Source organism: Podarcis gaigeae, assembly GCF_964106915.1.
Source record: "Podarcis gaigeae genome assembly, chromosome: 15".
Classification (NCBI taxonomy): domain Eukaryota; kingdom Metazoa; phylum Chordata; class Lepidosauria; order Squamata; family Lacertidae; genus Podarcis; species Podarcis gaigeae.
Window position 1 is genome coordinate 40,457,814 of NC_139692.1, and position 25,597 is coordinate 40,483,410.

The 25,597-nt window shown below is 46.6% G+C and overlaps 1 long non-coding RNA gene across 1 annotated transcript in view; it reads right to left on the reverse strand.

Moving 5' to 3' along the window:
• Positions 1 to 25,597, reverse strand: part of LOC310832725 — a 48,690-nt gene that overhangs the window by 17,959 nt on the left and 5,134 nt on the right. The window contains exon 2 of the long non-coding RNA XR_014558368.1: positions 19,603 to 19,743. This is a non-coding gene — a long non-coding RNA (uncharacterized lncRNA). The remainder of the gene's footprint in view (positions 1 to 19,602; positions 19,744 to 25,597) is intronic.

Sequence of the window (25,597 nt, forward strand, 5' to 3'; positions counted from 1 at the left end):
GATTGTTTTCTGATATTGTCGCCACCCACCTACGTTTCCTAGTAATTATAGGCACATTAAAACACCAGAATCAACCAGGGGGGGAAACAATCAATAACAAGCGTAAAATCAGCTTGTTATTGATCAGCTGTCGGAGGCGACTGCTTCACTCTGCCTAATGGTAAAGCTAGTCCTAAACTTTGAATCTTTGCACACACAGCCCTCCTGTCTTTTTTTTTTTTTTTACCAGGCCAGGAGCTGCTGAAATTATCCCATGTTTCTGGCCAGATTGAAGAACAACCTTTTTCTGCATTCACCATGAGGTGATATTGGTTCCCCTCGCCTCATCAGGACTGTATATGTCCAAATGTTTCCTCTTAAAAGACAAACTTAGCAGCTGTGAAACATTAAGGGCGAGGTGATCCGAGCTTAACTGGCGGAAGCAGAGGATTTTTACAATATCTTAGGAGCGCAAGGGGGGAAGCCAACAGGATATGGAAGAAGATGGTCTCTCCCATGTGTGAACTATCTAAAGCCCCTAGATGCGCCAAGTCCTGAGAACAGAAAAGCAGAATCAAGCACTGAGTTGGGGGGGGGGCGAGAACACACTACGTCAGTGTGGTACAGTGGTTAGAGTATCAGACTAGGACCTGGGAAACCAGGGTTCAAATCCCTACTCAGCCATGAAACTTATCTGGGTGACCTTGAGTCCGTTTATACTTATTAACCTAACTTACCTCACAGGACTGTTGTGTGACTAAAACAGGAGGGAAATAACTACACATACCGACATCAGTGCCTTGGAGGAAAGGTGGGATATAAATGAATAAACAAACAAACTGACTTAACAGTTTATTTTATCAATATAAATCTGACGGGGGCTCCCACTCCACAAGAATAGTAAAGGACCACAGACAGTTAAGTCCAGTCACAGTTGACTCTGGAGTTGCGGCACTCAACTCGCTTTACTGGCCGAGGGAGCCAATGTTTTGTCCACAGAGTTTTCCCAGGTCATGTGGCCGGCATGACTAAGCTGCTTCTGGCACAACGGAACACTGAAACCAGAGCAATGCATGGAAACGCCATTTACCTTCCCTATTTATCTACTTGCACTTTTTTTTGGCGTGCTTTCAAACTGCTAGGTTGGCAGGAGCTGGGACTGAGCAACGGGAGCTCACTCCGGATCATGGGGATTCGAGCCGCCAACCTTCTGATCAGCAAGCCCAAGAGGCTAAATGGTTCAGACCACAGAGCTAAACAGTCTGCTATTTGGTGAAAGGGAGGAGAAGGAACTGTAGAAGAAATGGCCCCACCATTTCCTTTTGGACCCAGAGGATCAAGGCCAGCCCAGGACATTTTGCCGCTGTAGACAAAACATTTAGATGTGCCCCACAATGCCGCACCCACACAGATCCATGCCTTCGCCTGACTCCTGCCGTTACACCTGCACTGCTACCAGCCCCACCAGCTCAATTGCACCCTCAGCTGCACCTGTGCTGCTACGACACAACAGCAGCAGTGAGGGCGCAATGGCAGTGGTGAGGGCAACAGCACTATGGCGATGGTGAGAAGCCCAATGCAGGGCTGGCAGAGGTACAACTGTGGGGGCAGGGAAGGGGTTGGATCTGCTGCCTGAGGCAAATGGCTTCACCTCACCTTATGGGTGGGCCACCCCTGCAGAGGATCTTGTTTGGGTGCTAATTTGCACCATGGGCTTCTCATCTTGCAAGGTTTCCCAAGGTAGGCCCAAAATCCACCACCACCCCACAGAAGTTCAGTGCCTACTGGGAGAAAGGGACAGGGCCTGTCCCCAACTGATGACATCACCAACACTGGTGTTTCTCACTCCAGGTGTTTTTAACCCTTAATACACATGCAGAGATACACCAGGCAACTTCCTTTTCCAATGGTTATTTGAAGCATGTTGTTTGTTTGTTTGTTTGTTTGTTTGCTCATGCAAAATCCCACTAGCACACAGCTTGGAGAATTACAGAATCACAGTATCATGGAGATCAGGCCTGCAAGCTTCATTCAGGTGGACTGCAGATTTGTGATTGAAGACGGGGGGACAGAGTGCATCAAAGAAATGTGATAATTAAATATGTATATTGGTTTTAATTCTATTTTTATTGCTTCTTCTATTTCTTTGATTATATTTTATCACATTACAATTTAAATTCTATGGCATGCAGATTGCAATACAATAGAATACAATGAAGAAGTCACAAGAATACAATTAAAAACCACACAGCATCTCGCACCCCACATTCTCTGTCTCGTCCTTCGAACTCACCTCAGGCCACCTCTCACTGGCTTGGTTTTGCACCCTAAATGTTTTTGCCTGAATGGGTCCTTGAACTCTGACGATGTCCCTTGCACGTATGGATAAGAGGGGGCTGTGTGTAGAAACTAGTCTGGAGAAGTGGATAAAGAAGTCTTTCTCCCTCTCTCCTAACACTAGAAGTTGTGAGCATTGAATGAGGCTGAATGTTGGAGGGTTCAGGACACATAAAAGAAAGCACAGCACATGGTTAAACTATGAAACTATGGATATAGGACAACCCGAATGCTGCAATTATCATCAGAGGCCCTTCTTCGTGTACCTCCTCCATGAGATTTCTGGAGGGCCTTTTCTGCAGCAGCTCCCCACTTGTGGAATGCTCTCCCCATGTAGGTTCGGCTGACACCTTCATTATACAACCTTGGGTGCCAAGAAAAGAAGTTTTCCTTTTTAACCAGAACTTCAGCTGATTAACAGTCTATGTTAAATGTGTTTGTGGGAGCATGGTTATTGGTTTGTTTTGTTCTTGTTCTTACTATGTACTTTATGGTTTTAGTCTGTATTTGTATGCTGTGAACCACCCTGAGATCTTTGGATGAAGGGCAGTATACAAATTTAATAAATAATAGTCATAGTAAAACAGGAAAATAGTAATGGCCAGCGTGAGAGCAGGGGAATGGACCAGATGGGCCCCTGGCCATAGCTGTCAACCTTCCCTTTTTTGCGGGAAATTCCCTTATTCCAGCGCTATTTCCCACTGCTATCCCGGATTGTTAGTTATCCCATAGACTGTCCCCAGGACAGGTGAGGCTGCTGATCCCTTATTTTCGAAGCTGCTGATCCCTTATTTTCAAATCTGAAAGTTGACAGCTATGCCCCTGGCCTGATCCGACAGGCTCTTCTTATGTTCTTACTATACAAAGATTAAAATGTGCATTCATTGCTCCACCCACTTTTGCCTCTGTCCCCATCCACTACTGGCATGTGGCCCTCAGGAGGTTCCCAGAAAGGAACATGGCCCTTGGGCTGAAATAGTGTTCCCCACACCTGGTTTAAATAATGCAGAGCTAGATAAACCAATTGTCTGACTCAGTATAAGGCAGCTTCCTCTCTTCCGAGGTTCATCCAGTAACACCGATTACTGCGTCCAAATTCCCCCTCCCTCTGATACTCGCATACACACGCACACACACAAACACTAACCCAGCCAAGGATCAAACTCTCTTTGACACCTCCCATAGGCTGAGACAGGCTTAATGTGTGTGCAATTTCACACTCTGACTAATCTACGCACTGGGCAAACTAATCCCCGTAATAACCGGCAGATTTAGTTGTAAATCAGGCCATCGATCCAGAAAGTCCCCAAATGGCTCGGTTGCTAAAAATACTTTATACTTGGGAGAGAGAGGAAACAACTCACACACATGGCCTGAATGTGTGCAAGAGATTTTTATTTTTATTATTCCACTGGTAGATTTTTAGCCAAAGCCGTTTGCAAAAATCTTGTTAATCCTTTTTTTTTTTCCTCACAGAAAATCACAACCCAGAATTACTGAGAGGGTCGAAAATCCCACTCAGGCACCCCCTCAAAAGCAGATTGCCACAAACAAGCTGCTTCTCTCTCCCTGCCCCCCCCCCATTCCCTCCATAGCTGCAGCAATGGCACAGGATGTTCACAAGCATCACAAGTGCTTGAAGAGGAAAGTTCAGACATTAAACACTGACAATAACAGAGGTAAATCTGTGGGTGGGGACACGTCATAGTAGAAGGGAATATAAGCTGTGCAAGAATGGGAAGCAGAAAACTGGGTGCTCTGAAGAAGCAGAGAGGCGGGAAGCTATTTGGAATCAAGATGTTGGGCTGAACCTTTCAAAATTGTGCTAGTAGGGTTGCCATACGTCCAGAATTTCTCGAAAATCGCTGGAACGTCCATGAAAATCTGGACGTAGGGCAGCCCACGTTGGTAGTGTAGATTTCATTAAAAATAGCTCAAAAACTCAACAATTCTGGGCAAAACTAAAAAAACTCAACAACTTTGTCCGTCCCTCCGGAAAAATAACCCCACAAACCCTATGTGCTCAATAAAAAAAGAAGAAAAAAAAACCCTATGTGCTGGTCTTAACCAAATTCTGCCTGTTGGTTCCTGAGATCAAGGAGCAGGTTTTCATCTATGTTTGGATACAATTGGGTGTCATTTTGAATCTGTACCTCTTTGAAACTGCACCAATAGCTTTCCTTTGTGGCAAAATATTAACATATGCATATTACAGGCCATTCCAACGTGTGTGTGTTAATTACTTGTTGCAATTGCATTATGTACTTGAGATTTAATATGGTTCAATGAAAAGTAATAAAAAAAATAGGAAATGCACTAAATTTAACCACCAATTTCAAAACCAAACTGAATTTTAATTTTTTTAAATTCCCAAGCAGCACCAGGTATGAGGCTGCTAGTAAATGACTAAAGAATAATATATAATATATTTATTTATTTATTTATTTATTTATCTAGCTATCTATTTATATAACCAGGTTTGCTTAATTATAATAATAATAATAAACTTTTATTTATAGCCCACCCTCCCTGGCCGAAGCGGGGCTCAGGGTGGCTAACATCAAATATGCAACATTAGTATAAAATCAAACAATAATTAAATTACCTCCCAAAAACAGGTCAAAATCAAATTAAAGTCTAATTAGATGGCTTTCCACAGGGTTAGGGTTGGGAACAATCGTGTGTGTGGGTGTGGGTGTGGGTGTGGGTGTAAAAATCCAGGAAGGACATAATGCAAGTCTAGCACTTTTCATACCTTCTGCCTCCAGCCCTTACCCCCCACCCTTTATTTTAGCGGAATAATAACACCTAGCAGTACATATAATATTTTCTCTAACTTCCACTTACTGAGAAGACTAAGAAGAAGCCTGGCTGCTGCTGAGCTTGGCTGCTGAAAAATAAAAGGTAGGCCAAAACCCACCACCACCATCCCACGAATGAAAGTGAGCCTCTCATTGGTCGAGGCAAATAAAATGGAAGGCACAATGCATCTGACTGGACAGAACTGCCGCCCAAATTCTTAAGGAGCTCCTCTGATTGGATACTGCACATGAGGCAACAGTAGGGCAGCAGAGGATTAATAGGAGAGCAAAGGAGGCTTCCGGCCTTACTTGACATTTTCCTGCCTATTTATTTTTTTCATAAAATTGTATACACAACTTCATAGTTAAAACACACACACCTCGAAGTGGTTTACAAAAGATAAAACAGTGAAATCGGTAACAACCATACTTTAAAACACTTTAAAAGTTAAAACACTAAAACCAGACTAAAATTACCTCAGTTTCCTAAGCAGCTTGTCTAAGCAATAATGTTGCTTTTGTAAACTCTGTTGGGGTTTAACTTCTATCAAGCGATATATGAATTGGGGGGGGGGGGATAATGAAATAAAACGTTTTTCTGCCTTGGGAACTGCTCCTCATCCTTCTAGCTCAGTACTGTCTACTCTGACTGGCAGCAGCTCTCCCCATGGTCTCAGACAGAGTCCTTTTCCTAGTCCTACCTGGAGATACTGAGGGTTGAACCTGCAACCATCAAGGTGGGCTGCATGGGTCTGAAATAAATATATCAGGCTTCTAGAGCTGCTGCTTCTTCCTCGAGCCCAACCATGTCATCGCTGAGGGCAGTCAATAGCATTTTAATCTATATGTGCAGATGATCTATGGCTGTAATGTGCGAGTGTATATGAGCAACCAACCACCTGCTTCCCAACCCATGATCCTGAGTGCCGGCAGGCCACATGAGGCCCATATGAATCCAGTCCAGAGGTCCCATCAGGAAGCCCCACTGATATAACACAGAGAGGCTTGTTCCCAAGGGAGCTGGTGCAAGGTTTGTTTTGCAGACCGCTTGTATTTCATTGCTTCAAAAAGCCAAGCTGTTTACAAATCCCAACAAAAAGAAGTCAAATATAAGAAACAAAAGATAGATTCATAACCAGACAATACTCCTGCTGCGACTAATCCACATCATCACAATTCTATATTTTAAGCATCATTGAATAGAAGTCTCTAAATATTGCACCGTTTATCTTTGTTTCAACCCCCGAGGAGCTGTTGGAAAGGAGAAAGAGTTGGCCACTCCTGACATTCACCGAAAGCGCCCAGATTTGCTGACAAGCTTGCTGGGCGCTGGCGCCCAGTGCATGACTGACAGGGAATGAATGAATGACAGGGAATGAAGCTTTGGGAATGAAGCTCTCTGGCAACTGGAAGATAGGGAGAGCCCTGTGGCCTTTGATGAGAACAAAGGGGTCATTGGCAAAGGGCTGTTGAGTGGCCTTATCGGTCCTCCCCCAGCTATGATTCAATGGATAATAGCATCCTCCACCTCTCCGCACTTGTCTATCAGAGGTCCACTGATTACAAAGGCATGAGATTGCAATTCCTCCTCCTTTGATTAGCCAGCTCTTGGCCTAAAGGTGCATGATAACCCTAGCTCCGGAAGGCTCTTCAGACTCCTCTGGAGAAGCTTATCAAGGAGACAAAATGCTCCTCATACATGTATGCCCAATACACAAGAGATTTGCAAGGGCTTAGGCCCCTCTCCGCCTCCACCGCCACCCTACCCTGAAGATCGCAATAACAGCCTTCTTCATTATGAGAGCAGGTCAAGGATGGGGCTCCTAGACTTCAAGCATAGAGGTTAGAGAAAACTTCGAATAAAGATTTGGTGGGAAAATTAATGTTAAGTGGTAGCAGTACTGATACTACTAGTAGTAAGTGTTGAGTAGTAGTTTTTAATGTGAGCAGTTTTAAATTGAAACTGAAAACAAAATATGGTAAGCATTCTGGTTAGAGCTATTATTTTTTTTATTCCTAGGTTGCCAGGTAAATGTAAATTAGTGGTAGCGTTGTTGCTGCTAAATGGCATAAAAATGGGTAGTGTTAGATAGTTTTAAATTTTTCATTTGTATTGTGAGGAAGTTCATGGGCACAAACAGGTCATCTGCACACATAAGGCATGTTCACCTGTTACTCTGAACACAAGTACAAGCTGTTTCCACACATGTACAAGCATTTATGAGAAAGAGTACACACGTGTTGATTTGTGCAGACTCAACTGTTGTGTGCCCAGGAGCATTGACTGTCCATTTGTTGAATGTTCCATGTGAATAGTTGCAAGTTTGTGCAGATCAACTATCTGTATACACAGATTGTACACTCGGTTAACATAATGTGTGAACACCATCACAGTCTTCCTTACTAAGGTGAGATGCACTGTATTTCTAGCAGGACTGGTCATGGGAAGGAGGGGTGGTGGGGTGAGGGGAGTCCCGAAAGCTGGATTAAGAGGTTTGGAGAATCACATTTTGTCCCCGGGCCTGAGATTCCCTACTCCTGACCTATACATATAGATTAGCACACACACATTTCATGCACATCATCTGTGCCTTCTTTTTTAGTGATGCATTTCCTCTTCCCTCCCTGTCCCTTTTCCCTTGTGTGCTCTGTGTGTGTGTGTGTGTGTGTGTGTGTGTGTGTGTGTGTGTGTGTGTACCGTATTTTTCGCTCTATAAGACGCACCAGACCATAAGACACACCTAGGTTTTGGAAGAGGAAAACAAGGGGGGGAAATCTGAATCCCGCTTGCTGTCCTGGCTTATGGGATAGCCACGCGCAGCCTCTCCCGGGCAGCGGGCTGAAGGCTCCCCTTGCCCAGGAGAGGCTGCGTGCGGCTAAGCAAGAAGCCAGGACAGCCTGTGGGATCCCTGCCTGGGAGAGGCTGTGTGCGGCTAAGGCTCCCCCAAGAGCCGCGCTCCCTTTAAAGAGTGCGCAAAATGTGTGTGCAGCTCTTGGGGGCTTTTCCCCGAGGAGGGAGAAGGGCAGCACACACGCTCCACGCAGCTCTTTAAAGGGTGCTGAACAGAGCCTCCCGCCTGCATTCGCTCCATAAGACGCACACACATTTCCCCTTACTTTTTAGGAGGGGAAAAGTGCATCTTATAGAGCGAAAAATACGTGTGTGTGTGTGTGTGTGTGTGTATTGTAAGCCTCTGGGCAGGAACTGCCTTCTTTTAATTTATTGTATGTGAGCGACTCTATGCTCTTTGAGCCTTTGTGGCTGAAGAATGGGGTACAAATGCTCTAAATAAATAAATAAAATAAAATAAATTTCCTCCTTTTAGGTGATGCATAAGCAGCCAACCCGGTTTTAAGAGGCTTTGAGCTACAGGAACAATCAGATGCCACCCAGGCAGCCTACTATGCCATGTAACTGTAGCATGGGGTGGGGTGGGAAAACTGATTATTCTACCTGATCTCCCCTCTGTGAACTGAAATGTCTTTGTGTTTGATGGTGTGTGTGTGTGTGTGTGTGTGTGTGTGTGTGTGTGTGTTTTTTTCCTGGAACACTCAGACACGGAGTTGGAGGCTGTGAACACATGTACTTTCCGGACTCTGGGGTGAGCTTGGTGTTTTCGTAAATGCAGCTGAGGGCCTTCCTTTGATCTCCTTGATTCATGCCTAGGTTTGGCCTGGAAACCTGGTCCAGATGCTGCGTCCACTCCTTCGCTTGACTACTGGTGGGTGGCTTCAAGATTTCTCTGCGATGACACACACATGCAGAGGGAGAGTGGAAAGCGAGGCGGCTGGCTTCCAGGCTCCGTTTCAAACACATTTCCCCTGCAAGCGGCTTGGAGAGTCGCCCGCGGACCTCTCAGCGCTTTTGATACAGCAGGCCAAGTTTGGAGTTGGATGCCTCAAGACAGGCCCAGCGCGGCTCATCGTAACCACCCGTGCTTTGCAAAAAGTTTGGCTCGTCTGCATTTAGCCATCTGTGTGCATCAGGTGCCAATCTTCTCCCAGGAGAAGGGAGGCCCTACTTTGCATGCTAAACAGCGGCAAATGCGCTAGAGGCCCCATCCCAGTCTTATCTCATGCCTTGCATGCAGAAGGGTCCAAATTCAATCCCCAGCATCTCTAGGTAAGACCAGGAATGCTCCCTGTCTGAAACCCTGGATAGCTGCTGCCGGCCAGAGTAGACAATACTGAGCTCGACAAATGGTCTGACTCACTCAACGTCCTCTCCCTCTGTTCCTATGTAATGGCCTTGTTGGGGAGAGGGTTCTTTTCAGATGCTTAAGGGTATTACTGGTGGCAGAACTTGCAAGTCTGAAATTTCAGCAGCGCCCCATGCAATGCCAAATTTCGGCACCACCCCACACCTCCCACCTTCCATTCCACATCACAGTTGAGGCACGCCGAGGCTCCATGCCCAGTGCAACCGAAGCAGTCGTGCTCCCTTAAATCCACCTCTGGTATTACTTCAAAATGTAGTAAGCCAACTCTGCTGCTTAAGACTAGTGCTGGTGGGGGGGGGAGTGTCTCTGGTGGGGGATGTCTGCTGAGTGTGATTCAGGACCTCTGACCCAAAGTTGACTCTTGGAGACCATGGCTATCTTTCTTCCCTTTGTAGGCATCAGAGCACTAGCTGTGAGGCTTCCCTCCCAAGTTCACTTGATCTGTGTCTCCTCTGCCACATTCTCTTGACTATTCAAGATGTCAGCTTCTCGGTGTCAAGGGGCTCCCCACTATCAGGTCCCTCCCCCGCCCCGCTTCCCCGGCTCCTCATGAAGGGGCCTCTCTGATACTTGACCAGCCATGTAAGAGCACCAAGGATGGCAGCCAAGGCATCTTGGTAGAGTGCGAAATTCACCCCTGGTCAGAAGGCCAACACAAGGCCTGGCCGACACTTGCCTCCACTTCAGACTCCGAGATAGGGATGAAGAGGCAAGCAGGCCTCGGCTTGGCCCTGTGTACTTGAGGGTCACCCCTGTAAAGTGCGGCACACTTTGAAGCACCAGGAGAAGGAATTCTATCACAAGGAGAGCCGGCACTGGAAATATAACCAGGGCAGTACAATGGGAAGGAGGCTCTTCTGGGCCCAGATTGACCCTTCTGGCTGGGGAAAGGCAAATCTATCGATTTTGGGTTATCTCCATTTCTTCTTTTGGCACTCTTCAATTCACATGTGATTTTTATTTACCTATTCACTTGTCGCATTTATATCCTGACTTTTCCATGCCACTTCCTCATTTACTCCCCACAACAACCCTGTGAGGTAGGTCAGGCAGTGACAGGGCCCAAATCACCCAACCAAGCTTTTTGGCTGAGTGGAGATTTGAACCCTGGTCTCCCAGCATGGCAACCACCATACCACATTGACTTTTAAAAAGCCCTTCAAGAAAATTCATCAGTCAGAATTTCAGTGCTAATTTCTGTATGCGATTTAGCCTAATACACACATTTTCGCAGAGCAAATATAATGCGATTTTAAAATGCTGTTTCAACAGCTGCATTTTTGTGAACACTGTCCCCTGCCATATGCATTTGTTTGCACATTATTTGGCTGGAGAACTGCATTGCAAAATTCAGAGGATTTGTGAATTTCAAAAGATGGCTGCGTTTCGGGTCTCACACTGTTTTGGCAATTAGGTGGTTTCACCTTTAAATGCAAACTCAAACAAATTTCTCCCCCAAACCTAATGACCAGGGGCCAAATGCCTCTCTGCCTGGCCCTTGGAACACTTTCCAGGCCACACCCCCTCCCACAAGCCACACCCTCCTCAAGTGCTTTTGTGTCAAACCAAGAGGATGCCTAGAAGAAGGGTGAAGAGGCCCCTATGTATATTTGTTTATAGAAACCTCTGACTTTTGCACAGCTGGAATGTAACCTAAAATTTTAGAATTGTGGAGCTGGCTGGGATCTCTAAGGGTCATCCAGCCCAACCCTCTGCAAGGCATGATAGATGGACATCTAACCTTTGCATAAAGACCTCCAAGGAAGGAGAGTCCTGCTGTACAAAGATATTATAGGCGGGTGCAGTGGCGTAGCGTGGTGGGTGCAGGGGGGCCGGCCGCACCGGGCGCAACATCGGGGGGCGCTCGCACTCGCAGCTCTCTGCCCCTACCTGGCTCACTCACTCTCTCTCACTGCAGTGCGAATCCGATCCGAGCCGCCGGGTCGCCGTCCACTGTGGAGGGGGTGGGTGCCAGGCGTGCGGTGCGGAGAGAGAGCGAGGGACTATCTGGGGGAGGGACAGTGCAGCGGCCGCCCAGCTGAGCACAGGAGAGAACCACACCAGACCAGGCCAGGCAGCAGCAAGAAGAAGCTGGCAGCGGCGTCAGGTTAGGGGTTAGGGGTAGCAAATTACTTGCCTTGCCCTGGGTTAGGGGGCGCAAATTACTTGCCTTGCCCCGGGTTAGGGGGTGCAAATTACTTGCCTTGCCCCGGGTGCTGACAACCCACGCTATGCCGCTGGGCGGGTGCCCTAAGACAGGTACCCTAAGAAAGCCAACCTAATAATTCAAAAAATAGATCCCTGCTGCCAATCTAAAACACACCTTTTAAGAAAGGAAGAAATTAACTGGGGAATTGAAGAGGTGATGAGGAATGGGGTTGTGAGTAAACATCGTTACCAGGAGAAGGAGACATTCATTGGGAGAACTCTATAGAACGATGGGGGGGTGGGCGACAGGCGGGGAGCAAAATATGTTTATGTAGCGGGTGGAATTGAAGAGAAGACGGGACTAAAGCAATCGAAAACAGCCTGGGATAGGAAGTTACCGAGGACTAGCGCGGTGCCATGGACCAGGAAGCGGAAAACAGAGTTCGAATCCCCAGTTCTGTCACCTACACTTAGGGATATAATTCGTGCTTTTAAAAACCTCAGTTCTAAAGCCTGATTTTAAAGAAGAAGAAAACCTGAACAGGAAGTCAACCGAGCTCTCCTTCGAATTAAGGACTCCTATTTTTGAGCTGAAATCCGTCTTTGCCAAGTTGTAAGATAAGCATCTGGAAACGAAGGGATGGTACTCCCTGGGTATTAAAAAAAAATAATACTTTCACTTCTCCTAGAGCCGTGAAAATAGTTGGAACGAACAGTTCATACTTGGGGCCGGGGGCCTTTTTTGTTTTTTAAAGAAGAGACACGGGTTTTGAAAGTGTTTGCAAACTTACCTGGGAGTAAAGCCCTTCTACACAGAGCTTTCTTTTCCAGCAAGCACACATCGAATTGCGCGAGGGAGCTCTCTTACTTACTGATTTTTAATTACGTCTTTACAATTAAATAATTAATTTGTCTCCTCCTAAATGCCAAGATTCTTTACTGAAGAGGGGGTGTCTTCTTCTCCTCCGCGATCTGAAAGCTGGGGAGTCCAGAGATATGCAGCCTGGATAACCGAAGGGAGGAGTCACATTTAAAAAAAAATTTTTTTTTAATAATTTCAGAATTATTCTAATTGTAACAGGAAATCAAACCATTTATTCGACTCTATGTAAACTCCACTTCAGAGATCAAGGCGATGGAGAGAGGGAGAGAAGCGGCGACGATTCCCGATTGTGTGTGAAATGCTCACGCGCACGTGGGTGTCTAAAACACACCTGCGTTAAAAATTCACACAGATTGGGTATCTTCTCAAGGCTAGGGACAGGCTGTATACATACCATACATACCATACGTTTAAAATACATTTACACCCACCCAGACACCCAAATAATGCTGGAAACTGTAGTCCCCCCCCCAGCTACAATTCCCACGCCCATAACAAACTACAGTTCCCAGCATTCTTTGGTCGGAGGGGGCTTTAAATGTATTATAGGTTCTGACGCAAAAGTGCCCAGAAACTGATTTATTTCTATCTTGTTGCTGGGAGGACTTTCTGAGCTTCAGTATTCATCGCGGATAGACAGGAGAAATCATATAAATCTTTGACCCACCCTTTCCCCCTGTTTGTTTCCTATGATTTATTTAAATATTAAAAAATAGACCCCCACGAGCAGGCAGTGCTTCATTTCCCCCATCTTCCTCCGGTTATTATCCTATCATAATCATTATATTGCCTTCGTGTTACGCCGCCTTTTAACACACGTGTCCCGCACGGCGGTGTACATAACCGTTAAAGAAATGCTATACGTTGTAAAGACGGTATATGCTCCATGTGTTTTGGCGTTATTACAAGTCCTGATGGTTCGAGGAGCTGGGCTGCGCTATAGGTGAGCAAGCCCAAAGGAGATCTCCGCCCCGAGGAAGCTTCCAATCACCTTTACAATAGAAGGCGAGAGGTTCTACTGTATATGAGAGGCAAAGGTGTTTATCTCGCCTTTATCTGCACTTTCTCCCCTCTTCTCCAGGACGTTCAAAGGCATTCAAATATTGCAATAAATGTTTAAATACATCACACATCATCAGGCTCCCCTTTGTGTCGATAATCAAACTGGCCTCCCTTAAAGGGTTTTTGGGAGGATCATTGTGGGGGAAAGGAAGCGCTTGAAAAGCCTTTTATCAACCACATTTGGGCCATGACACTCCCTGCCCCCCCCCCATGCGCCTTTTAACACTTTTGGCATCCGGTTTATTTCAATGGGATGTTGCGCGCATGCGTAAATCCCCCCCCCCCGCGCGCGCCAATGGGCGTTTTAATGAGTCCAAGGTCATCGTGCCCATTGTTTTCAATGGGTCTGCTCTAAGTAGGACATTTCATGGAGTGGTGTGGGCATGTTTCATTTAAAATATATGGGTTCTATCCAACTAAGCTTTACTCAGAGCAAACCCACTGAAATGAATGGATCCAAGTTCGACGCATCCATTACAATCTCCTGTAAGCGGAACTTTTAAGTCTGAAGCAACTCTAAAGCTACAATCCTGTGCACACTTGATTGGGAGTAAGCGCCATTAAAGTCAGTGGCGCTGCGTAAATGCGAATAGGACAGGACTGTAAAAAGTGTGTTTAGAGTTTGGCTGGATTGTTTCCTGCCTTAATTAATAAATAATAATAAATGCAATCAGTATTTATTTCGCACACCCTTAGAATTGTGTGCCACCAATTCATAAAAGGCAGGGAGCTCCCCTCAGAGAGGGAGAAGCAGGCCTCTTCGCGGCTCAAGTTCTGGTCGCCTTGCGAAATTAGCTCTCTGCCCCAAGGAGGTCACAGACTAGAGTCTCCAACCAGGGCCGCCTCCCCACTCGGAATGACAGATCCAGCAACTGGCTGCTAAAGGAGATTGGAAAGGACGCGGGCAGGGGACGTTTATCTCCAACTTTCCCTATGAGGTTTACATGCAATTTTCCCTTGACAATCAGGGGAAATGTGTTTATAAAGTTGTTAAACTCTGGATAAACTTCAGGGGAAGTTTGATGGGGGGGCGGAGGACCCGTCTCTTTTTCTTGGCGTGTTGTTATTTTCCAGAAAGCTGGATTACTGGAAATATTTTTCTTTTAAAGACGGAAAGAAATCTAAACAGTCTTTAAAAGGTGGGAGGGAGGGGAAAGAGAGTGAGAAACTTGGGAAATTGAAACGAGGAGGAGAGAAAATATCCCCAAAGGCTGGCTCGAGCGGCCTTCACGCACTGGAGAACAAACCGGCGTAAAAATAAACTCACATGCCCGTCGGATTAAGCTTTTTTTATGCCGCACCGCAAGCCTTTTGCGCAAAACGGTGCGCATATTTCCTCGGAAGCCCCATTGAATCCAAGCGATTCTGCCTGAGATCGGAGCCTTAATTATTTGAAGTCTTGTTTAAACTATCCCTTTCTCTTTCATCTACCCCCCCCCATTTCTTTTAACTCTTCTTCCTCTTCCCTCCCCCTCCCTGCTGACTCTTGGAATATTTTCCCAATGTGGTAAATATAACTACAGGCTATTTTTACGTGTGTGTTGTGGAGGGAGGGGGTTGTGTTTTTAGAAAGTATGTTAGGCCCCTCCCATTTAATGTAATTGACGCTTATAATTCTCGGTGCGCAGAGCTAAAAAAGCCTGCTTTCTTTTTCTTCTTCTTCTTCTTGTTTTAGTCATTCATGTCCGCAAACCACTTACTTGCGCAATGGCCACCCTGAAATCTTGCGGTTTATTTACTTTGCCTCGAAGTGATTTGCCACTTGTAGCCCCAAAGAAGCCTAGATGCTCTTCTCACCCCATCTGCAGTAGACAGTCAAAGCGATATCCTGCCACTGGCAGTTCTTAGGAGACCCATGTGCCCAGGATAAAGGTAAAGGGACCCCTGACCATTAGGTCCAGTCGTTGCGGACTCTGGGGTTGGCGCTCATCTCGCTTTACTGGCCGAGGGAGCCGGCGTACAGCTTCCAAGTCATGTGGCCAGCATGACTCTGGCAAACCAGAGGAGCGCATGGAAACGCCGTTTACCTTTCCGCCAGAGTGGTACCTATTTATCTACTTGCACTTCAAGCTTTCGAACTCCTAGGTTGGCAGGAGCTGGACCGAGCAACGGGAGCTCACCCCGTCACGGGGATTCAAAGCACCGACCTTCTGATTGGCAAGTCCTAGGCTCTGTGGTTTAACCCACATGTGCCCAGGATATAGAGCTATAATTCCCAAAGTTCGCTGGGAAGAGGGATTGACTGAGAATTGTAGCTGGTTGAATTGGAACAGGAGTCTCCTAACAACTCTTAGCACCCTTAACAAACTATAGTTCGCAGCATTCTGGGGGAGCCTTGGCTGTTTTAAATCATATTATGCCGCTTTAAATATCCCATTCAGGTGGGGCCTATGCCTGCTTCCCGGCTCCTTCCACAGAGTCATAGAATTGTAGAGTTAAAAAGGACCACGAGGGCCGGCTAGTCCAAGCTCCTATAAAAAGTATCTTCGGAACCAGGCATGGGACAACCTGTGATCCGCCAGATGATGCAAAACTACAACTCCCATAATCCTTGGCCATTGGGGCTGATGGGAATTGGAGTTCATCAAAATGGGGGGGGGGTGAGGACGAGAAGGCTTTCCCCATCCCTGTCTATGCAGAATTAAGTCCTACCTGCTGGAATTCAGTGGGACTGACGCCCAGATAACCCCACTTACCTGCGAGTAAGCACCATTGAATTCATGTGGGTTTCCTTCTGAGGAGACAAGGTGGTGTTCTCAGTTGGCGTGGTTCTGATGTGCAATAGCCCACCCTGATGTCTTGAAATAATTTCAGAGTTGTTGGTGTCCGTTTCCCCCGCCCATCCAAATTCCAGCGTTTATTTGAGGGTTTTTAAAGGGGGGAGATTGCCCAGAATATTTGTTCTGCAATCAATAATCCTTATTTATACAGCATCGTCAATGCACGTGTTTCACTTGTTTATTCAGAAGTATAGAGAGGTTTTTTAAATAACACCTTTCATTCATCTTCCCGGGGCTGTTTACAAAGGACAGAACAATTAAAGTCTACATTAAAAATAAAATGTAAAACCTATATGCTAAAAGTCAGGAATTTTTATTTTTATTTTGGGCTCTTAGTTCCGCATGTTATCGTTTAGGTGATCCGCCTGGAGAACTTTGCTTGAATGGGCCTCATCATCATCATAGCATAAAACAGTAGGATTGCAAATGCATCTGAAAACACTCTGGAAAATACTTCTTTTTTTTTTTTTTAAGTGTATGACAGAAGCCTACATTTTTACCCCACTCTTCCTCCAGAGAGCTCAAGGTGACGAACACGGCTTTCCTCCCCTCCACAACAACCCTGTGAGGTAGGTTAGGCTGCCAGGCTGTGACTAGTCCAAGGGTAAAGGTAAAGGTAAAGGTACCCCTGCCCGTACGGGCCAGTCTTGCCAGACTCTGGGGTTGTGCGCCCATCTCACTCAAGAGGCCAGGGGCCAGCGCTGTCCGGAGACACTTCCGGGTCACGTGGCCAGCGTGACATCGCTGCTCTGGCGAGCCAGAGCTGCACACGGAAACGCCGTTTACCTTCCCGCTGGTAAGCGGTCCCTATTTATCTACTTGCACCCGGAGGTGCTTTCGAACTGCTAGGTTGGCAGGCGCTGGGACCGAGCAGCAGGAGCGCACCCCGCCGCAGGGATTCGAACCGCCGACCTTTCGATCGGCAAGCCCTAGGCGCTGAGGCTTTAACCCACAGCGCCACCCGAGTACAAGGGTACTCAGTGACAATTAGACAGTGGGCTCCAAGAGAAACCCCTTTGGGACTGTTTTCCGCCTCTGGGGTGCCATAATGGAGCGCCCCGCCCCACGTTCTGCTTGTGACCTGTTCATCTCAGATGGCCCCAGGGCACATCGACTGATCCACAAAGATCTGAGAAGCGTGAACATATTATTTCTACAGATATCGGATGGGGGCTCAACAGCCCGCTTCTCTGCCAACAGGAGAGTGAGCCGGGACAAATCCCCTGTAACTGTAGATGGGGAGAGCGGTCTGTCCTTCTGTGTGTCTCGCTTACAATTTTATTCGATAATAATAATAATAAATCGCTATTAATGTAATCGACAGCAATGGGACACAATAAGCTAGCTGTGTTCCCTGCCCAAAGTCTTTGCCACAGTTCTTCTAACATGCTTATTCTCTTTTCCAGGCTGCAAGGTACGTGTGAAACGCCTTAAGGGTGAGTGAGATTCACAGGTGCAAATGTCCGGGTTCTTAAGCTGCTGTGCGCCCTTGATGCACATGAGATTACTAGTTCCTTGTATACCTGACGAGCGGCAGCTATGCGTGTGAATGGACCCGGAAGGTGGCATCGATGCCAACCCTTAACTCCACTTACCTGGCTGGCAGGAAAGCTAGAAAACTCATATGCACACACCTGGGATGAAGTCCCAGAAAAGTCAGAGGGATTTACTTTTGAGTAGACATATTTATAGGAGCTGCACTTCACCGCTAGAAAGATTCTCTGGTGTCAGTCGGACAAGAGTCCTAAGTGAGGCCTAAAACACAGCAGGGCTTACTTCTGAGTAGGCACCTTCAGGATTGCGCTGAGATAGGGATGCCAAGCTTTCCAGTCACAGAAGCCCTTTTCGTGTTTACAAACTGATTTATACATTCTTGAACCCTTTTATATTTTCACAAATCATTTCTTCAACACGCAATGCCTTTCCATATATTTAATTTTCCCCCGCTGAGAGAGTAATATAAGCCTCGAATTTCTCGTGTCTATCTGCAGGAACTAGAAACTCCTCAATTAAAAAACTAGTCAAGGGTATTATTATCATATAACCCACCCATTCACTCCGAAATAATTCATTCTGTAAACAGCCCAGAGAATTTGCAACGAACAGCCTAGTCCTATTTTTGCATCTTGGACTAGGAAACAAGATGAGCCGGGTTTACTTTCGAGTCGATATGGGATTGGAGCCTAACAATTCGACCCACGTCTTCTCAGAAAATAAGCCACGCTGAGTTCAGTGGGAATGGGATTTACTTCCAGGTGACTATCGCAGGCTGCCCTAAGAGTAAGGCTGCGAAGTGAATACAGTACACGTTCTTACTCCGGAGTTGGTTCCACTGAAGTCGGCAGGTGTTACTTCCAATAAATTCTGCGTACAGGATAGGGGCTACATGTCTCTCTCGGGAATCGACGTGATATCTGAGTTAATAGGTTTAAGATTCCAGGGTAAAATTAATCTCCCACCCCAGACCTTTACCCCAAAACAAGGGACGGTAAAATAATAATCCGAAACTTGACCGAAGTCGCTCCCAAGTTTTGATCTTCGTTAGGAAAACAAACACATTGTCAATTTCTCCTCGTTGCTTTGCTTGCCTGGCCGCGATCAGAAACGGTCGTGCACCTGTTGATCCGAGACCCAGCCTGGCTGCACGCTGCGCCCCTTCTCCTCCTCTTCGCTTTCTTTGCGGCCGGGCGGGGGTGGGGGGAGACGAGAAGACCCTCTTCCTTGTTCTGAATCCACGAGCATTTCCCATCTTCCTCGCCTTTCTGCGGCAGTAAATTTGGAGGGGGGGGGAATACAGTGGTACCTCTGGTTACGTACTTAATTCGTTCCGGAGGTCCGTGTAAAACCCAATCTGGATCGCGTGCAAACTTCTTTTCACCTGTATTTTGGGTTCCTCTGGGGTGGATTTGAATTCGTGTCTTTTTTTTCTCCCCCCCCACCTCTCCTAGGACGGCGTCCCGCCCCCAGTTTCACACCAGTCGGGGGGAGGCGGAATTACAGGATAAGGATATGGGCACGTGAAGTTCGCAACGACTAAGAGAAAAAAGTCTGTCTCTTTTCACTCACCCAATGCTATTGAAAAACTGGGCATTTTGCACTATTAAGGACCTCTCCGCTCTTCTTTAAGGTGCTGCGAAGACAGCAACCTCAATGGGGGGGGGGCGCAAACCCCCGGGAAGGGGCGTTTCAGCCGCCCCTTCTGGAAAGAAAGGCCCATTGATTTCGGTGGAGAGACCGACTCCGAAGGAAACATGCTTAGAATCGACTCCGGAGGAGGGAACGTGCTTAGGATCGGCCTGCAAAACAACATGAAATCTCTGCCATCCTTCATAATAGCAATGATCCCAAAGGGAGTAATATCGAATTCTCTGAACAGATCTGGGTTTCCTTACCCATTTCGAGGTTCTTGTTAAACTCCTCTTACTAGGTCCTTTGTGGGGGTGGGGAGGTAGGAACACCAGACTAAACCGGTTCCCTGGGATGTGGGTGGATGAGGAGGTTCTACAGGACCGGCGGGCCGACGGCCTCCCCTCCTGCAAAACAGAAACCAGAGAGAACTAAATCCAGTTTGAGGTGAGGCACACACGCACACCTGGATTTAAAAAACCGAATCTCCAAAAAATAAATAAATTCTTTTCATCAATCCATATTGTCCCTCGAGTAAAGCGATGATGGGCGGCTTTGAAATGTCTTAACCCTTGAAAGTGCCCAGTGCCATTCCCCCCATTTTTAAACAATTCAGCCAACAACCTTCTCTCTCTCTCGATTTAATCTTCATTTCATTTGTTTGAGAGAGGAGCAAAGTACGTGTGAATGCACTCTCTAATATGCATTCCCCATATAACCTTTAGTCACCCTCTTTCTTGGCTCTCCCACTGGGAGAAAAACATATTGTAAGCTTATCGGGGCAGAGACCCCACTCTTTCCCGTCCTTGTTTTGCTTACGCCCTTGTAAAGGACTTCGATAAGCGACCATAAACTTACAAAGGGGCGTAGATCGCCTTGGCTGTTCCCTCTCTCTGCTTATTATATTTTAAATACTTTTGATAATACTCGTGGCTTCTCCCTCCGTTTGTTTATTGCCTTGTAAAATTCATTGATAAATGCATTATCTATTGGGAGTCCAGAGTATAACTTGAAAGGCAGAAAGCAGACGCTAGGCAGATATTATGAATTTTTCTTATCCCTTGAAATCTGTCCACGCTGTGCAGCTTCCTCCCACAGATCCTTTGAAACCATAAATGTGTGTGTGTGTCTGCTGATTAACACAAATATTTATTGCACATATACATGACTGATGTTAGTGTGTCTGCGTGCGTGTAATAGATAAGAATGTTTTCGTGCGTGTACTCGTATAATGTTGCAATTGTGCCTGATAGCGTTGAAGAATTAGATTCTATTACCCTGCATAACTGATTTATAAATCCGTGTACTTTCTGAAACCAACCGGCCTTGTTTCCGAGTAACCCCCCTCACCCTTTTAAAGAAATTGGGCCCCATCCTCCGACTAAAGTTCTGGAAGCCTGACTTGTTCGAGAAGCTGGTGGTGTTCGATGCTGACTTTCAGATTTGCCTGACAAAGGGACCTATTTTGGATGGAATCGCTCCGGGGCCGAGTCTCTGGCCTGGGGGGCAATTCAGCAGTGACGTAGGGAAAAAATACTCTAAGCAAGTTCAGAGGCTTCACAGAATTTTGAACCTGGCTCCTTGAATTTGGAGAGAATAAGCCCTTGCTAGAGAAAGGGGAAGGGGGAGCTTCTGGGACTGGCCGAAAGGGGCTTGAATTAGGTTGGTCTGTTTTGCGGGCAGTATAATTGAGACAAGAGCTTCTTCGATATATCTTTTAAGGTAGGACTGAGTGGGAAAGGAAAAGGGGAGACTCAGCAGCTCGGTTTAGGGGTGCTGTTTAGGGAGACCACCCACCTTTCCCATCCAGACAGTAAAGGGTTACTCTTCCTTAGGAACACATCCAGCACTGATGATTATTAGGTATATAAAAAATTAAACGTATCACCAGTACTTTTTTTGGCGGGGGGTGGTGGTCCTTAATATTGTATATGACCTTTGAATCCTCTCCAAAAATATCCCACCTCCCCCCACCGCAACCCCCCCCCCAAAAAAAAACTTCATTCCTTAATAAGGTGATGGATTGTGCCTTCAACGCTGTATGAAGCGGGCTGATTAGAAACCCAAGGTTTTGTGGGTTGGACGCCACATTAAAAACACAAAAGAACCCAACTAACTTTTCCGAACTGATCTGAATATCCTCCCGGATCTAAATCTGCATTTTATTACTTTTCTATTATTATTATTTTTTAATGCAGTTAAAACCAACAGGCTGCGACTCTTGGATAACTCGGTTATAATATTGGGGGCACTGATGTCCGAATCTCTCCCCCCCCCGCGCTGCTGCCGCCGCCATCGTTTTCCGGTCCAGTTTGTAGGGAGGTGTCAGTTCCTGGGATTCTAACGTGTATTCTGCTTGTACGTGTGTATGTGTATGTCTTATTTCAAGACCTCCCTCCCGGATTCTCCAAAATTGGGCTCCCACGGCCAACCATATTTATATATTTTTTAAAATCTTCATTCTTGGAATAAATTCTACCAAGGTGGAACACACCTTTTGAATGATACAGTTTTCTTTTTTGCTCGTGTTCTTGTGTGTGTGTCGATGATCCATGAAAGCGATTGCCCACTAACTACCCAATCCACGGCTGGCCACGTGCTTCCGTTTATCCCATTGAAATCCGTGCAGCATACCTGGAAATTATTCCTATGGAAACTCAGCGGGGTTTCATCGCGAGAAAGACCCCCCCCCCAAAAAAAAAAAAAAACCAACCACAGCGTGTAATTTTGGGATTCCATCCTGTCTCCTGTAGACTTTATGTCCCAGCCCCCTCCCCCGAGGCAGAGCAGCCTGGAGTGAAGGTCCTGACGCACTTTTAATGTCAGAAGGGTTCCCGTTTTCTGGACTTTGCAGATTTGCGTGGGGTCAAGCTGTTTTCGCGCGTGGGGGATTTTTATTGTTGGGGAGGAACGAAGGGCGAGTGAAACCACATAGCCAGAATAATATCAATTGTCATTTTTGAAAACGTTTTATTTTTCGAAACAAGACTGTGCCATTTCCTTAGAACAAACTTTGACCCTTTCCTTAAAAAACACACGTTAGAACTGAGAATATACACATAATAAACAACATTTTAAAAAGTATGATCACAAACTAAACTGGGAACCGGAGGGGGGTTGTTGGGGGTAGTTTTGCAACGCCCTCCTCTCCCAGTGTCTAAGGTAATGCATCGAGATCTTGTTTAACTGTTTATTCTGAAAACTTAACAGGAACGGCAAGCACCTTGAACGCGGTAGGACTTATTTCTGATTAAAAGCAGCCAACTCGGTGACAATCCAGTGCGCTCTGGGAGCGCGATCCTAATAATGTCTCCTCCAAAGGCATTATCCTCAGCGGGGCTTACTCCCACGCAGGTGGGGTTAGGGCTGCTGCTTCCCCCGGGGATAAGCCCATCTGAACTCAGCGAGGCTTACCCTCGAGGAAACATGCAGAGGATCGCGATGCGCAGAAGGTTGCGCCAGATGCAATGGCGTTCCAAGAACTCCAGTGAACAACTTCAGCAGCGAGGCGCTGGTCCCTATGATCCTCCTCAACCTACACGCGCCCGCCCCCCAGCCTAGAGTTTTGTGGTTGTGTTAACTTGGAGGTCTGACGATATTTTGCTTTCCCGGTTGATCTGTTCCTGGGGACAATTTTCCATTCATTTCCTATGGTGCCTGGAGAAGGGGGGCCGGGGTGGGTTAGGAGGCAGGGAGGGGCATTGATTCTTGTGAGAAATGTTATTTTCATCAATCACCCGCAATTTGGCTAAGTGGCCCGGACAGAATACCAGCAGTCCCGCTGGCTGAGGTCAGAGAGACGAGGGAGCCGCGGAGAAGAGCAAATTGAGGACCCGGCAACCCTTTTGCAAAAGCGCCAAGGTCCCCAATGGCTGCCTGGCTGCCTGTGTGTGTGTGTGTGTAGTTGCAGGCAGAAATTGGGGGGGGGGGATAAGGAGGGGCAGACTAGGAGGGGGGCCCGGGAAGGTCCGCCATGTGACATGAGGGAAATATGAAGGACTTTGACAGGTCTTAAACGGCCTGGCGCCAGGGCCGGAGTCTGCGTGGCTAAAAATAGACGAGGGATGGAGAGAGGAGATGGGTCGAGATGAAAGGGGGCGCATGGTGGGGGGGAGGGGGAGAAAACGGGGGGGGGGGGGAGAGGACAGGACAGGGACCTGCTGGGGGGTGGGCAGATGTTTAGCCAGAGCAGCTTTCTCCCAAAGTTCAAGCAGCGGTTTTAATTGTCTGTGGGAAAATAATAATAAATCCTCCTTTTGCTTGATACGCATCTCCTTTCGTAACGTTTTAGGGACCCATTTCACTCCGCTCCCCATCTCTTCCTTTGAAAGAAGGATAAAAAATATATATTTAAAAAACACCTCTCTCCCTCATTCATCCAGCCGTGGATTTCTTCTTTTCAAATTAATGCTTCTTACTCATAATTTCACACACACGCGTCTTCACGTTCATTTTCTTCTCATTGCGAAGGGAATATTGGCGTGTGTCTCCATTTCCCCCGCGATCGCTCCTTCTCCCTCGCTAATTCACACAACCTTAGCTGCTGCTGTTTATTTCCACACAGCTAAAACATAACAAAGCCTAGAAACGATGTTAGGGTGTTATAAAGGTGTGATTATGGATATCTTCAAGGATGCTAAATTTTGCTTTGAGACCCAATCAGGATTTCCCATCTGTAATATTTATCTTTCCCTCTTTTCCTACCGTGTTTTTCACCCCCTCCCTCCCTCACACAGATGTAAAGTGGTCTTGATTTTCAGCCTGGATGTTGTATCTGAATGTAATTATTCTTCGCTGTGAAAGAGGACTGAGAAATCCATTGCAAACCTTTTTTTGGGGGGAAATGGGGGTCTCAGCTTCCCGATAGGAAGAGTGTTCCCCCCCCCCGCGCGCGCCTCGCAGCACTTATCCCGCCTGGAAAATACAGGGGTTAAAGGCATAAGAGAAGCAAGTGGAAATAAATCTGTGCCAATTCCCTCCCCTCCCCTTTCTCTTTTTCAGTCTTTACTAGGAGAATTGCGGCGGGGGGGGGGGCGGGGAATGGAGAGGGATCGGGGAAGGAAGTCGACAAGATAAGTTATTTAAAAGATAACCAGTCCCAGAAGGTTGCAGAGGGGGGGGGGGAGAGAGAGAGAGAAAGGAATAGCAAGGAAATTATTAGATCAAAATGCACTTGGGAAAAGGGGGGGGGGGCAAAGTGGGATGTTCCAGCTTGTTGGGGGATTAAGGGAAGCTTAATATAGAAAATGGCTGGAAACTGAACTTTGTATATTTGCTGGGGTTGGGGGGGGGGGAGATCCAAGTCTCCAGAACTTCCCCCCATTTAAACTCCATCCCACTGCCCTGATAACCGGAATCGACCTGAGGCTTAAAGCAAACTCTCTCCCTTCATTTCCAGATAAGCCCCCACCTCGTATTTAAACATGGTGTGCGTTGTGTCCGTCGTGCACACGCACGCAGATGTACGTGCGGGATACGAGGAATCTACAAATAAATCCGCATACATTCTATGCATAATACAATGCTTGTTTAAAAGTGGGGGGGGGGGGCAGCTCCAAAGAATATACACGCACGAAGATCACTCCTCTACGGGTCTACTCAAACCAAGCCGCACTGAGTTCCATGGGGCTTACCCTCAGGCAAATGGGTACAGTATTGGATTGCCAGCTTAACCTGCAGCAAGAGACTACAATTCCTGGGCCGATTAGATTGGGCATGTTAGATTTTCGTATGTTTATCTCCACACACACACACACTCATACACGAAGGGGGAATATATATGTGTGTTTGTGTATTTGTGCGGGGAGTGTGTGTGTAATGTAATACTGGGGAAAGCACGAACGTTCCAAAATCATGGAGCATAACATTTAATTTTGTATACCAATCACGAAAGAGGAAAAAAAGCAGTTGATTTTTATATTTAAAAAAATAATCAAGGGGGGAAATAGCAAATTATTTTAAGACGTAAAAAGTGAACTTTTGGGTTCTTCTCATGGAGCTTAAAGGCGTAGATGTTGGTTCAAACTTCCACTGGTGAGCTTAAACTCCAAATGTTATCAGATCAGGGGTCCAATTTTCCTCTTCTACGTCCACCTCCCCACCCCATTCAGTTCATGGATGAAATGAAGTAGAAAGCAGATGCATTGTATAATTCAGTTCCTGTCATGTTTGACATGGTTGCAGGTGATTCTCCCTGCTTGGGTTTCAAAACCAAGTTTAGCATCCTTGGGAGATGTGTGTGTGTATGGCTGCTGTTGTCTA